This window comes from Lynx canadensis, chromosome B1 (assembly GCF_007474595.2).
Source record: "Lynx canadensis isolate LIC74 chromosome B1, mLynCan4.pri.v2, whole genome shotgun sequence".
Lineage (NCBI taxonomy): Eukaryota > Metazoa > Chordata > Mammalia > Carnivora > Felidae > Lynx > Lynx canadensis.
The window spans coordinates 86,238,199-86,252,639 of NC_044306.2; the positions used below are offsets into that span (position 1 = coordinate 86,238,199).

General features: G+C 42.5%; 1 protein-coding gene across 2 annotated transcripts in view; it reads left to right on the forward strand.

Moving 5' to 3' along the window:
- Positions 1–14,441, forward strand: part of MAML3 (mastermind like transcriptional coactivator 3) — a 414,834-nt gene that overhangs the window by 16,479 nt on the left and 383,914 nt on the right. The window lies entirely within an intron of this gene.

Genomic DNA, 14,441 nt, shown 5'->3' on the forward strand with positions numbered 1-14,441 from the left:
GAGAGAGGGAGAGAGAGAGAATCCCAAGCAGGCTCTGTACCAGCAGCACAGAGCCTGATGTGGGGCTTAAACTCATGAACCGAGAGATCATGACCTGAACCAGTCAGGCGCTTAACCTACCGAGCCACCCAGGCGCCTCTTAGGTATACTGGCTTAATGCTCATGAGAGAGAAAGAGGAGGTGTTTTAGGGTAAGTCCACTGATGAAAAAAAGGTTTAGACAGTTCACTGTCAAGTCTTTGGTACGAGTTAGGTTTGGTTGCTGTCACCTCTCACCAGCAAGGTCTCTAAACAGTGACGAGGTTCTTACCTGAAGGAGGGCTCCAAGGGATAGAATGGGGAGAGCTGAAAGGCTTGGATTTCCCTATAAACTGAACCCAGTGTCCCTGGGAATCAGAGTGAGGAGCTCCTTTAAAATGTCCAGCTTTTCTGCTCTCCACACTCAGGAGCGGCTCCTGCTTCCCCCACCCCCTCCATCCTATGTCTTTTGTTCCATGAATAAATATTATGTGCTTTGGTGCTCATTACTCTTTGATATGAAAAAAGGCAATTCATTAGGTTGAAGGAGGAGGGGGAGGGAGACACCATTTTTCACCCGGTGCATCAAGCGCGGTTACACTGATTTGAATTCCCAGAAAAGTAATAAAACAGTGAAAATAATGATAAAACAGCTCATGGGCTGACAGCTGTGCAGCACCCGGGAACATTGAAGACAGGCCCCAGTGTTGCAGCAGGACAATATTGTGGAGCATATGGTGCCATTGCAAGCCAGTTGTTGAACTCGGTGGCCGCTTTTGTTTGGGGGACTGTCCCAGCATTGGGTCTGTGGTAGCTCTTCAGAAACTTCTAGTCTCATTGGCAGGTGGGCTCTTGGCACCATGCCAGCCTCGCTGTACGGTGGCTGACTCAGGCCATGCGGAAAAGCTCATGCTTGGAGAGCAGTCACGCCTCCTTACTTTGGTCACTGATCAAATCATTTGTTCAGCGAGTATAAATTGGGATGTTTTTCCATAGCAGCCCAGTGGCTACATTGCAAAAGGAACATTTTCTACAGGAATGCCAATTAATTATTAGGTACGTTAATTCACCAGGGCTCAAGTCTTTGTGTGAGAGTGAAAATTGTTGTTTTGTTTTAGTGCTTTTCGGATGCACTTTGCACATTACCTCTTCGTTCTTCAGGCTAGAATAGCTAAAGCCAGAAAGTGTGTTAGGGCCAGTGTTACTGCTAGAAAGGAGAGAGAGTACCCGTCTATCTAGTTTTTACAAGACAGTGCTAAAATAGGCCCTTTGCTTAGCATGGGTCTATTTTTTAAATGTGTGAAGCTGGCATGTGTGTGTGCATAAAAAGACTAATTAACTCCACTTTCCTCTGGAGGGGTCTCCTTGGCTGCCCTGATAACGTGCTCCACGTTGGCCAGAGTGGCGCCATTATCCCGAGTCCTTTATGACTTCAGCCTCTATGTAGTCATGGTCAGCCATTCTGGTTCCTTCGCTCTTGACTCTGAGGTGTAAGGAAAGATCTAGAAGGGCTACACAGTCCTGGGAGAGTGGTTCCTGCAAACATAGCAGAAGGCGACTCTCAGAGAGAATCACACTCCATGAGGAAGGGCTGTAGCCTGTGCTATTGTGCTCCATGCATGAGAATATTTTTATTTCAGGAGCTAAAAGGAGGAAACCGATGGTGTTGATGCTCTGATTGAAGAGCACCAAATGCCACTATATTCTTGGTCTCTATGGGACCCTTTTTTTTTTTTTTTTTTTTTTTTTTTTGCAGGACACACTTAGGTAGTGTTCCGGTGTTGGGATGAGTGAATTTCTTTTTCTCATGAGGAAATGTCATTACAAGGCCAAATCTACTGGAAAATTATACATATGTATGTATATGTGTATTTATTTCTGTGATGTTCTACTAATCACTAATCAGAGATTATATTTTAACTCTGGGGCTCTGCTGGGGGGACTGATATTTTTTCAGTTCTTAGTCTTACATTTTTGATCACTGGCCTTGAAAAAAATGTTTTTTAAGTAGAGGAAAATAGATCTGTTACAAATCCCCTGTAAGCGGATATGTGCTAGGTGTAGCATTCAGAGGTTGGGGGAATTTCTGCCTGTGCCCTGGATGTGATTCAGCGCATCCAGAGGAATGAGAAGGGTCCTGTTTTCTGTTTGACTTGCTGGGTTGGTTGCAGGAGCAACTTCACAGTGTGACCATCCTTTCAACCTTCCCTTGACAGTGTGTTTATGCAAACCAGCCAGGGGAGAAGTATTTCTGATTCTACTTTCCCGAGTTTCCTGAGTTAGAGGAGTAGTAATTACCTTCTCTCTCTTTAAGAATTTAAGAAATGGAAGCAAAAAGACAATGACTGAAAAAGATCTACATTTGCCGCTTCTATATCCTTGCCCTGAGCACTAGGGACCAACTACAGTCGCTCCTGGAGGCTTTACTACACCTGTCACAACCTGCCCTGAGGGAAAGCAGGTACAGAGGGCAGAAGGAACTGTTGAGAATAGGAAGGAGAGCTAGGAGGGGGAGCTGGAGAAAGGGGAAAGGTGAGGGGGAGAAATAAATCATTTCTGGGTGTTGAGAATAGGTGAATGTTCACATGGGTGAAGTATCCCGTTTCTATTAAATTAGACGTGTAAATATCTTCATAGCTATTTTATTTTTGCACAATGATGTTAGATGTTCTAATTATACAGCACATTTATGGGATGAGTGGAGCTACAGTGAGACCAACTTGCTTAGTAGGTCAACTAGGTAGGGGGCAAAACAAAAGTACCAACAGGCTATTGCATATGTTCTACCTTTGGTACAGCTTTTTCAGCTGGAGGGAGACCTATAAATCTGAAAATCCAGCTGTGTTGTTGTGCGGACTGTTAGGAAATGTGATCTTCAGGGGTTATGGGGACAGTTCAATTAGAAAAAAAAAACTTGCCCCCTAATGTGATTTGTATTATAATTATTTAATACCTAAAGGACTCTTATAATTGAATTTTAGGGTGCTTCATTTACATTCTAGCTGGCGAGAGTTAGAAATACTATCACTTTGTGGTCCTCTAATCGCTGTCCCAAACATTCACAAAATGCCCTGTGATTCAATTATAAGTATCTTCTGGGGACCGTGTAATTATATACTATCTAGTTATCATTATAAAGCACCAAGGGACGAGAAGCCAATCAGGTGGCTTCAGTGGCTGGTTGTTCATAACCCTGTAATTGATAGCTCAAAGTGCTTTGGGTAACACCACAAATTTTTTAAGGGGCGACTGATCAAGTTTTAGGGGCAGGAAAGGGTCGCATACTAATTTTTAAGTTGCACAAATAGGACCTTTGAAGTAAATGCTTATTGATACAATCCTCTTAAATAATTGACTGACACGTTTGTGGAGAATAAAGGAAATACGGAAGTCTAAAGATGTAGACCACAGGCCCCTGTAGCTTACAGTGAAAGAAAGGAGGAGGGTACTATTGTGTATGTGAGGGGGTATCTTGGTAAAAATAAAATCAAATGAAGAACGATACAAGAAAACATGCTCCATATAGGAAATAGTTACCAGATGTGGGTACCTAGTAATCTTTGAATTAAAGAATGGAGAATAAGTGTTTTCATGGATGCTTGTGCAAAATCAGGAGTCTTTCGCCTGCTCCTCCCAGGGGCACCACAGAGCATTTACTTGCAGACTTTGCCTTCTTCCAGAGCTCTTTAAAGTGGTCGCCAACTCTCAACAGCAATTGCTTCTGAGTGGTGTTCAAACAACCCTGACACGAGTCCCTTGGTATATCATTATCTAGTCTCATATTTAACCTTTTTCTAATAGCCTCCCCAAAGTCCAGAGTTTTCAGCAAGTGCCAGAGGAAGTTATAAAAGGTGTTTTTCCCCCCTCTTGACTGCACAGCTGTGAGAAGCATAGTTATCTGGAAGTCGTCTTTATTTTTCCTTTTTCTGTCCTGCGAGAGACCAGGTATATGTGAAAGTAAAGCGACTTGTTGAGATGGGCCAAGCCTCGTGGCAAGTGTCAATACATTAATAGGAATTTCTCTTTTTTTCAGTTTTTCCTGAGCCTTGTGCTTGATTAACTCTATTCTTAGAGGAGAGAAGGGCAAGGGAGTATACACATTCATGGAGTGTGTGCCTCTCCTCCCCTTATCTATTCCTCAGCTTGATATTGGTGAAGCATGCGTGCCAGTAAGAGGTCAGGTGCAAGCTGCAGAGCTGTGTGTGGGTAGGCCTGAGAGGAGCGGTGATGGTTATACTGGTACAGCCCCACGTTGGCATCTCCTTATGGTAAACAAACGTGTTTGCTCAGTGGCTACACAGACCCATGACCACTGTGCCTTTAGAAGGATGTTCCTTTCTTATTAAGAAATGGATATGATGGCATCCTTGATGGCGTATGTGGAAATTGGAGAGACCATTTGTGAATTTAGGAGGGTGGGGAACACCCAAAATGTCTCATTCTGACAGGAAGCCAGAGACGGATGATCCAAAGAGCCTTGCCCTTCACTGCTTCACAGCCTCTGGCCTGGTGTCGGGGCAGTAGGCTGACTGCGGATGCTTTGGCCCCAGTGCTTTGGTCACGGTGCTTTGGTCATCACTAGTGGAGGTGGGTGAGACAGGCCATGGAGAAGAGAGCTAGAAGGAAGAAGAAGGGACCAAGTGGAGTAAATAAGGGCACAGATTGTTGGGAGGCCTTTGGATGTGGACTCTTCATTACCTGCAGTTGATTTTTAAATAGTGAGAGGGAAGGTTTCTCTACTTTTCTTCGAGATGGCTTGTGGAAATTTCTTTAAAAAAAAAAAACTTGTTTTTTTAACATTTATTTATTTTTGAGAGACAGAGCATGAGCGGGGGAGGAGCAGAGAGAGAAGGAGACACAGAATCTGAAGCAGGTTCCAGCCTCTGAGCTGTCAGCACAGAGCCTAATGCAGGACTTGAACTCACAGACCACGAGATCATGACCTGAGCCAAAGTCAGACGCTTAACAGACTGAGCCACCCAGGCACCCTAACTTGTGGAGATTTCATTCTGACTTTCCTTCCTGTCTTGTTACCTAATGAGGCATCTGTGTGGTTCTGCACAAACTTTGAGGAGCCTTCTGCTTTTGTACTGAATCCTTCTTAAGCAGAAGGAGTTCAAGGTTCTGTGACAGAAGTGAGCCCCCCACCCCCACCCCCCGCTTGAGGGATCTCCTCCTTCTAATCCCTTACTGAGGTCATTCCATCCTTCCCCTGATGAAGACTCTACCTTGTGCTTTCTGCGTGCTATACCCAAGTGACTACTCTAGTCTCTGGATTCGGTGGAGGCCTGCGGCTTTGGGGGTTTGCCCTGTTTTTCTCCTGGCCTGTTCTGTAGGTTTCCCAGGCTACATCAACACCAAGTCAGTAACTTTCCCTGGATGGCTAATAATCTGTGTTTCACAGACAGAAATTCTGATTATCAAATATAACAAATGCTCCCATAGTCATTTCTGTCTCTGGTTTTCATCCCCATGATTGGGATGCAGTTAGGTTAAAATTAAAAAGACATTATATTGGAAGCCAGGAAATGAGGACCAGTTCAGGCTTTGTCATCACAAACTGTGTGACCTTAAGCAAGTCATTTAATTTCTTAGGACCACAAAACTCATGTTTGATTCAATTGATTCGTAAGGATATTTTATAGTAGGAAGGAAACAGATTTATGAAATGCAAAATTGTAGTAACTTTATGTTGCCATGCTGGTACTACCTTAAGTCCTAGGAATATCTGCTTCCTTCTTTCTGGCTACCTAGAGACCCCCAGCGTACCAGAAAACAAAAGAAGACTTGACCTTCACAGCTATGATTGCAGGGTTTTGTCTAGGAGATGATAGTGTATAAATTTAATGTGTATGTGCATGTGCCCTGCTTGGAAATAAGGTCTGTAGAATTAGGCAAGTCAGCAAGATGTGAAGGGATGTTTCCTAACTCTGCCAGTAATTACTGTTTAGAGCCCTGCCTCTCCTTCCCTCACCATGCTCTCCAACACCCCTGCATAACGTGGTGCTGGTCTTGCGTTGCTTATGGGTGAGTGGCCAGTGCTGCATGGTGAGCTCAGCAGAGATTGGAATTGACTTATAAGAGGAACTCAAAAGTGTTTTCTTGCGTGGACCTGAACTGTAATGTTGGCCGACTCTTTATTCACGTCCTCATTAATTATGGCATTAATCCTGAATTTCAGGTCTAGAATCTTAAATGTGGCTAGAAAAACCAACCGTTTTTCTGGTTGGTTGGAACCACTTTGTCTTTCAGTTGGCACTCCTCCATCTGCTATCCAATAGTGAAACCAAGGCATATTTTCTTTTTATAACTTTTCTTAATGATTTGTAAGTAAAAGCTTCAACAAAGCCAAATAATATCCCATGGATTTTAATCAGTTTTAAAAACTCATACAAACTTCACTTTATAGGCCTTTGTAACAGGTATGTGTAGGTGACCCTCAGGACTATTTTTTAGACTCTCAATTTCTTTTTTTTTTAATTTTTATTTATTTTTGAGAGAGAGAGAGAGAGAGAGAGAGAGAGCTGTCAACACAGAGCCCGACGTGGGGCTCAAACTCATGAACCGTGAGATTATGACCTGAGCTGAAAACAGACGCTTAACTGACTGAGCCGTCCAGGCACCCCAGACTCTCAATTTCTTACTCATAGACTGTCTCAACATAATACTCTACCACATTTAGTTCGTTTAGTTGAGTTTTTTTTTTTTCAAGAAATATGCATTTGGTTAGATAAAATTGTGAGGATGAGTAATGGGCCAGCTTATAGGACTCATAATCTATGTGCAAATGATATGGACATAGTTTGTAAATATAGATATTGTTTCTTCAGCTCTAAAGATGTTGAGCTTTATAGTAGGTTTACTGACACATTTTCTAAATAAAGAATTTCATAAGTTAGAATGCTTGGATCATCTCATTAAAGCAGGGTAAATAACAAAAAACTTTTCAGATATAGTACACTATCTGGCATATTCTTGTATATGTAGCCTTTTTTTTTTTTTTTTTTTTTTTTTTTTTTTTTTTTTTTGGTCTCCTGCATCCGCCCCCTTTGGGCAAGCATATTTTCTCTCTGGTTCTCTCTGAGTAGTTTTGACAAGCATATGGAAAGACAGAAGAAGGCTTCAGAATTAAGTCAACTTCAGATTGTTTTGCCAACAACTTATGTTCTTTTATGACTCCAAGGTGAAAGATACAAGTCATTCCAATCAAATTGAAGGGCTAGTGAACTGAACTTGGGTGCATTAATGTTCGCTTTTGGCCTGGGGACTACACAGGTGATTCCATTGCTGTGATGCACTGACACCTTTCTTGTCTCGTGCCACAATTAAAACCAAATCAAGCCAAACCAAGTCCCCAAACAACTTGCCTGCTTGGCTTATGTTTGCAGACAAAGGTTTTTCCTAACTTAACTTTTTTTCATCTCTCCCTTGTGTCTGTGCATTAGCTAACACCTGCTTGGACTTCTTATTGATGTCATTTCCACCACTGCAGATTCATTAGAACAGTAACACGTTCTAAACGTTAGGGTGTTTTCATTGTAAGTGACCACTCAGGCTTTGGCTCTTTTAGTTGCTGTGCTGATTGGTCCTCAGCCTGAAAACTCCTCCTGTTCTCGTTTTCCTTTCTTTTTGTCTCAGCTCTTGTGCAAAGACTCAGCCTGTCTTACCAAGGCTAGGGGAAATTGTGAAGAATAAACCTACCCTTTCTTTTGCCTTCACCTTTTGAAAAATGTATACTTCAGTCAAAAGCAGTTTTAACTGAGGGGCGCCTGGGTGGCTCTGTGGGTTAAGTGTCTGACTTTGGTTCAGGTCATGATCGCGCAGTTTGTGGGTTTGTGGGCTCGAACCCTGCGTCGGGCTCTGCTGACAGCTCAGAGCCTGGAGCCTGCTTTGGATTCTGTGTCTCCCTCTCCCTCTGTCCCTCCCATGCTCATGCTCTGCCTCTCTCTGTCTCTCAATAATAAATAAAGTTAAAAATTTTTTTTTAAAAAAATCAGTTTTAACTGAATGTGATGAAAACTAGTTTTCTGATTCAGAGAAAGAAGCCATGTATCAGAGTTGGGGTGTATGTGTTTAGAAATTTGGTTGAATTTTGGTTTTACTTCAGAATGGGACAGTGTATGCTTCTAAGCTGTTCATTTATATGGCATCTCTGTAGCTTCCAGAACTTTCCATGGCCTGCAATGGGGCTCCCATGATCCTATTGATATAAAAAGTAGTAATAGTAACAGCTCACATTTCCTGAGCACCAGACACTGTTTTAAATGCTTTACATGATCAGCTGTTTCAATTTCCACAACCATCCTATGAAGCAGTTATAATTATTGTTCCCATTTAAAAGATGAGGCTACTGAGTCCCAAAGAGGTTGATTCTGTGCCAAGGTTAATGAGTGGTAGAATAGGGATTCAAACCCAGACAGTATTGCTCCAGAGTATGTGTGACTAATTACTGTGTCTAATTGCTTCTCAGTGTTGGTCGTGGGAGGAGACTGATGGATTTAGGACTTTGGAAGACTGTTTACCCTTACTGGTGGAGCATGGTTGAAGAGACATGTTTAAAGTCTGCACCCAGATGCTGCCTTTTTGCCATTTTGTCCCCTGACTGGCACAGTCCACTTTGCCCTGCCCTTAAGGACAGGGTGACACTTCTGGGTTGTTGGAGGCCAACTCTGAGTTGGCCAGCTCCTACATGTGGCCTGATAGCTATGGTTGTTCCCAAAACGTACTCTCTACTGCTGTCGATTTGTTCCTCTCCAAGTTTGCCAGAGTCAAAATCTTTTTAAGGCTTTGGCCACAAATCTCAAGGACCAGTGCAGCTGCCTTTGGAGCTGTGCAGGGTGAAAGCCCACATGTGTGCACCCTTTTATGACAGCACAGAGGAGGCTTCCTGAGAGTGCCAGGTCCCCAAGGTTAAGAGGAAGCCTCTGCTCTGTATATCAGATCGCCTGAGGTAAGCAGCCTTCTCTAACAGGAACCAACTAGTGGTCAGAGCTGGACGCTCCCTAAAGGCAGGGATTTTGTCTCTCGTTCCCTGCTGTCGTCTGAGCCTGGAATAGTGCTTTGCACACAGTAGGTGCTCAGTACATATCTGTGGATTCAATTTGATTGGCAAGTGTGGCTGTCCTTTGGCATGAGGTTTCCTCTTCAAGTTCCATACTTCCCTTTATGTGAACCCCAGAGTTCTCTTACCCATGAATTTATCTAACTCATCTAACTCCTTCTTGAGCCTGTGAATGTTTCTTTTGGACTTTTTTTTTTTTTTTTTTTTTTTTTGAGAGAAAGAGTGTGAGCAGGGAAGGGGCAGAGACAGAGAGAGAGGGGTGGGGGGGTGGGACCGAGGATCTGAGGAGGGCTCCACGCTGACAGCAGCAAGCCTAATGCGGGGCTTGAACTCACGAGCTATGAGATCATGACCTGAGCCGAAGTCGGATGCTCACCTGACTTGAGCCCTCCAGGTGCCCCAGAGTTTGTTAATATTTTGGTTTCTGCACCTCCTGAGGTGAAGAGTTCTCTATTTTTATGAAGAAGAGACCTTGCCTCTTCTGTGTTAAAAGCACCCTTCATAATCAAAGGTGGAAGGAGAAGTTTGGAGCAACTCAGAGGAGAATATGGACAGGTCGGGGGCAAAAGAGAGGGCACAAGGGAGGGCTCACTGGGGAGAAGAGGAGCTGTCGGTCTTATCAGTTAGGTCTTGATGTGCTGGTGATGTTGTCTGTGAGGCAGGGACAGTGACTCTGTAATTCAGTGAAGTAGCTTTATTTGGTAAGAGCACAGCTTAAAAGGTTTGATGACACAGTAGGTTCTTTTGACCTTTCATTCATGGTCAGCTATTGATACACACATACAATTTTGGGAACTAAGTGAAATATGTATGGAGGTTTGGCTTGTGTTCTGATGAATAGTGTCCTTAATATTAAACCTTTGTGCCTTTAGTAAAGTTACCTGATGCCTGGGCCTCAGTTTTCTTATCTGTAGAGCAGGACAGTAAAGTTCTTATAACGGAAAGCAGCAGTTTCATTTTCATTGTACTAATGTGAGGACTGAGAGATATAATTCATGTAGAATTCTCAGTAAAGGTCTGGATACACAATAAGCATTCTATAAATATCAGCTGTTATTATTAGCACATCTCCAAATGCCTACTATTGTGCCTCGTGATGGCAGGCTTAGTGAGTAGCCAACATGTTTTCTCCAAAAAAAAAAATAAATAAAATAAATAAATAAAAATAGAGCATGACTCTTGTGCTGGCTTTCTTGTACTTCTTGTATGGAAAATATTTGGCATGTGTGGACCCCATTGTGATGACTTTCAATATGAGTCCAAATTCCTTCAACGCTTTCTATTGGTGTCATTCATTTTGGACTTGCCGTATACTGTCTTCCATTATTTATCATTGGCCACTAACATGACACCTTTAATGAAGCAGATGGTGGGCTCAGCACTGAAGTGACAGCTGTGGCTGGGCTGCTCCCCCTGCCCTAGAGGAGCTTGAAGAAGGTTTGAGTGGACAAAGGATGGAGGTGGGAAACATGGAACATGAGTGGGGAATCATGAGTTGTTTAGTGTTGAAACAGAAGGTGGGGGAAGAGGCTGGTAACATAGAAGGTATTAGGAGGCAGTGGGCCTCATACGCCATTATCAAGGGCTCAGACCCTTTGATAATAGGTGAAGAGAAACCATCCTTGTAAAACAAGGATGTAATGTGGTCAGTAGCCTTTAGGTAAGCCACTCTGTGGACCATATGAAAGATGGATTTGAGACAAGGACTGGAGATAGAGAGGTCAGTTAGGAGATTATTGAACTCTTCAGCAGGAAATATTGATGAGCTTAAAGTAGGTAGAGATGGAGACGTGAGACCATTTTCAAAAAATGGAAGTAATTCATTGAATAGACAGGGATGATTGAGAGAAATCAGAGATAACTTCCAGGTTTCTGGTTTGGATGATGGCTTCATTATCCAATAGAGGAAATGCCTCAGGTTTTGGAGGGAAGATGATCAGTTCATCTGCATGCAAGGTTTAATGTGATTATGGCCCATCCAGAAGGGATGTCCAGTAATCATATGGATAGACAGGCCTAGAATTTAGGCCAGAAGTCCTGAGTTGCAGATATAGACATTGAAGATGGTTAAAACTTCAGAGTAAATAAAATAGGTGAAGGGTATAAAGCATGAAAAGAGAACAAGGGCAGGAACCTTGGAAGACAACATCCAATGCATTTTGGGAGGGGGAGATCCTCAAAAGGAGATGAAGGAGGAATAGTCCAATTGGTGAGGAGTACCAGCGGAGTGGTATATTAAAAACTAGAGAGAAAGAGTGGCCAGTAGCGTCGTATGCAACAAGATGAGGACCAAACAGTGCTCTGGGATTTGGCAACTGGAAGCTCATGGCTTTGTGTCAAAGCAGTTGCAGTGGGATGGTGTGCATAAGGCAGTGAAAGAGAATTGTGGAGAGGAGAGGCTGGCTTGACAGGAAAAAAACAGCATGCATAGAGAGGTGGGGAGGCGGCTAGGAGGAGATCTTATATTCAAGAAAGGGGGCCCCTTCCAAGTAGTTGGTAAGCCTCTTGGAGATACAGATATCTTGAATATTTGTAGTTTTGTAGTTGTTTTTATAATTCCTATTACAGCCTACAACGACTACAACGACTACTACTACCATTATTTTAAAAGAGGGTCCATTAAATTAAATTATGGTATTATCTCTTTAAAACTTGTACATTCTTGGGGCACCTGGGTGGCTCAGTCGATTAGGTTTTGAGTCCCACGTTGGGCTCTGTGCTGACAGCTCAGAGCCTGGAGCCTGTTTCGGACTCTGTGTCTCCCTATCTCTCTGCTCCTCCCCTGCTAGCACTCTGTCCGTCTCTCTCTCTTGAAAATAAATAAACATTTATTTAAATGTTTAAACATTTACTTAAATATTTAAACTTAAATATTTAAAAAATTTTTAAAAATACAAAAACTTGTACATTTTCCTCTACGTAGCAGTGATATGGTCAGTTGGCTTCCCTTGTGTATATGTGTGTAATATAGTATGGATTTTTGCAAAAGGAGAAAAGGAATAAAGCCATGCGATTACCAATAAATTAGTTTGTGGTGAATTCTTTATTGTTTCTAAATATATACATTTTAATAGCTTTTATTTTTTTTATTTTTATTTTTTTTAAATTTTTTTTTCAACGTTTATTTATTTTTGGGACAGAGAGAGACAGAGCATGAACGGGGGAGGGACAGAGAGAGAGGGAGACACAGAATCGGAAACAGGCTCCAGGCTCCGAGCCATCAGCCCAGAGCCCGACGCGGGGCTCGAACTCACGGACCGCGAGATCGTGACCTGGCTGAAGTCGGACGCTTAACCGACTGCGCCACCCAGGCGCCCCTAATAGCTTTTATTTTTTAAAAAACATGGTCTTTTATTGGGTATTTATCAGTTTATATATATTAATACTAATTTCTGTTCTGATATGAGTTGGAGTGTTTTTTAATAGAATCTGTACAGATTGAACATCAAAACCTCAGGATATTGAAAAATAAGCTAAAGTTGGGTTTAATTAAAAAACCAAAGTCATTGCCCAGGTTCTTTAATTAAAGAACATTAAAGAATAATTAATTTTTTTAATGAATCATTTCTTTTGGAAGCATCTGCCTCTTGTGCCTTATAGAGTCTGACTCTTTGTGTTGGATATAGGGCATCAGTTGGGTGGGTATCTACTTGGTAAGACTTGCTTTAGTGGGAATTTTGGATGCTGGACACGTACTCTGTTCGTGAACCCAGTCATGGAACTAAGGATGTCCAAGGTTCTGCTGCCTGCACCTGGGCTTTCCTGTGGTAAGGACCAGATGTAATCCACGTTTTCTAGGAGTCTACTAGATAAAGGACTGAAGAAGGGTCAAATGAAGACCAATTAGAGCTGGAAATAGGCATGGTAGCCTTGAAAATCCAAACACTAAATCCACCCTCGTTGTTCTGCTTTTTAAAGAAATGCCTGGACTTCTAAGGTGTAATAGCTTTTGGCTTCTATTCTTTCATCTTGATTTTCTTGTATTTCTCAAGGCTAATTTGTGCAGGATACCCAGGCTCTTGAGAGAGCACTTCTTAATGGTTTTTACTTCTTTCCAAATTAAGAGAGACTTGGCAAGGGAATATCAGGGTGTTTTTCCCTTTTAGAGGCTTTCCCACCAATCCAGTCTGCACCGTTTAAGGAGACTGAATCCCTGCGTTAGGGGAAGTGCGCTGCACCCGGCACCTGCTAGCTATAAGTCGACACAGATTTGGTCTTGGGTGCGTTTAGGGGCTAATCAAGAAGGTAGTATCATGGGAATTTGGTCAGAGTAGCTATCGTTTTTTAGCTCTCCATTCACAGATTTCAGGATGCTGACACCTACATGGCAGTGTGCACAGTGGTGGATGAAGACTAGACGCTCAGGAAGCCTCAAAGAAACTTTGGATAGAAAAGGCAGAATGCACAACTGTTAGAACCCTCAGAAAAAAGGGTAAAGGTAGATTTGTTGAAAGGAAAAGCATTTCGACTACTCAAGTTGGAAGTTTGAGAAGAGAGAAAACTAGTTAAGTGGTTATTTGTAAATGTTTGAAAGTTTTGGAAGGAAATCTGACTGGGTTTCCCTAAAAACCAGAGTGAAATATAGGGATTTACACTGCAAACCTTACTCACTTTGGAGTTCATAGTGAAAAGTGATGGAATGAGAATGTTATTTGTCTTGAGGCTGAATGAAAAGGACCACTTGCTCTACCCCAGAAATCTTACAAAGATTCTTTTTCCTGTCCTTTCCCCCACCTTTTAAAAAAAATTGTGAGTTCTCTCTCACCTCCCCATCTTCATTTCATCATTTAAAGGATCTGTGCAGTGCCCAGCTGCACAAAAATAAATCAGCCATCTTTTTAAAATGTTGCCCCACAAAATTGAATTAATTTTTTTGTTTTTTACTCTTTAAATGCTTCATCTCTTTCAGATCTAAATGGGGGGAGTAACGGTGGACTTTAAGCATGACTTTTCTGATGAGGTGGGCTGTGCTGTGCTTTTTTTCTGTGACTGGTAAAGGGATTCTTCGGAGTGGGTCAGACTTAGGAGCCAGAACACAATAGGCCTAATGAAAGTTACATTTGAGAACGAGAGAGAAGGGGTGTATGAAAATATGTTTAAGAAGTTCACCTACCTGGGACGCCTGGGTGGCTCAGTCGGTTGAGCGTCCGACTTCGGCTCAGGTCATGATCTCATGGTCCTTGAGTTTGAGACCCGCATCGGGCTCTGCGCTGACAGCTCAGAGCCTGGAGCCTGCTTCGGATTCTGTGTCTCCCTCTCTCTGTCCCTCCCCCACTCATGCTCTTTCTCTCTCTTCTGTCTCTGTCAAAAATAAATAAACTTAAAAAAAAAAGTTCACCTACCTGGACATCTTAGAACAATCA